Raw genomic sequence first — 1,576 nt, forward strand, 5'->3', positions numbered from 1 at the left:
ATTATAATCTTGAATATTGTATAAATGATTCTTTTTCTAAAACAAGCTACTTCTCATTCTGGAACATTTTTAATTTTCGAAACCATTTTAATTAATGTTAATAATTAATTACATCTGTAAGGATGTAGAAATTCACAAGAAGCATTTTAGTCAGACAAAGCATTTGCCAGTGTAGTATATTAATATATTCAGAGCACTTGAGAATCTCATTTACCTCTAGCAAAAAACTTACCTTACGATTTGGTATCTTAACTGAGAAAATATTCAGTGGGAAGTAAAGACTAAAGATATTTGCCTGCAAGAATGTGCATGAACCACAAAATAATTCTTTTAAACTCAGAACCATTGTGCTCTGGTTATTCTGATGAATAATTTCAATTTGGCAATGATTCAGCAGCAACAAAACCTGAAACATTTTGGATTGTTGTACATTCTGCCTAAAACATATCCCAAGGGGCTTTACACAGCAAAAAGCACAAAGCTGACGCCACACAAAATGTGTGTTCTTACGTTTTCTAGATTCCTCTATCAACAATTATTTTTGGCTTCAAATAGCCACACGGAGGCTCTGTGGGCTACCCATCTGTATGCCATCTCCAGGGAAACAACCAGGATCTGCTCATCCCTATTGCCATGGCAACTGAACTCACAGTTCCTTCTTCTGTACACAACTCTGCCAGCCTTCCCATTGCTATGCAACAAGAATGAATCAACAGCCCATTTGGGCAATCAAGGGCTGGGTTTGAGGCTAACAATGCAGGTTCAGATTAAAATTTGAGTCCATTAGAAAACAGCTGGGCCTGTGAAATTTTAGAAACAAGATATTGTCTACTTTTTATTTTGACAGACTTTCACATGGGCCTAAGGCTATTAGACAATAGTTTCTATTCAGCCAGTTTCTCTATAGATGTGAAATAAATATTGCAAAAGGAGTGAATTTCACACTGAGTCATAAAGACTAGTGATTGAAGGTTAAAGAAAAAGATACTGTAAAGGATAATGTATTTCATCCCTTTCCATCTGTATTTCAAGATTGTATACAGCTTTTATGCCATTATTGTGTTCCGCTACTATAGCACACTGTAAAGTTTTATGAATGCATGAAGATAAAAGCTGATTTCACGTGCTATGTAAAAGCAGCCAAAATATTAACTGGAAAGCTTTCAGAAGCCTACCTGCTTTTCAAAGCTCATAGCAGTGTCTTGACTGTTCTGTGCCACAGATTTTGACTTCAGGTTGCATTTTTAAAAAATATTTACATTGTAGAAAGGCTTTTAGAAAGTTAAATATTGTATAGATTGGGTTTGGCTAGTCCAAAGAAAAGAAGAAATAGAGGTGACATGATAGCAGTATTCCAGTATTTGAGAGGCTGCCACAAAGAAGAGGGGGTTCAAATTATTCTCCAAAGCACCAGAGGGCAAGACAAGAAACAGTGGTTGTGAACTGATCAAAGAGAGAAGCAACCTGGAATTAAGAAGCAACTTCCTAACAGTGAGGACAATTAACCAGTGAAACAAGTTGCCTTCAGAAATTATGGGTGCTCCATCACTGGAAGAGACTGGACAGTCACTTGTCT

The sequence above is a fragment of the Crotalus tigris genome, unplaced genomic scaffold (assembly GCF_016545835.1).
Source record: "Crotalus tigris isolate CLP2741 ecotype Arizona unplaced genomic scaffold, ASM1654583v1 scf7180000018079.1514062397:295518, whole genome shotgun sequence".
Taxonomy (NCBI): Eukaryota; Metazoa; Chordata; class Lepidosauria; order Squamata; family Viperidae; genus Crotalus; species Crotalus tigris.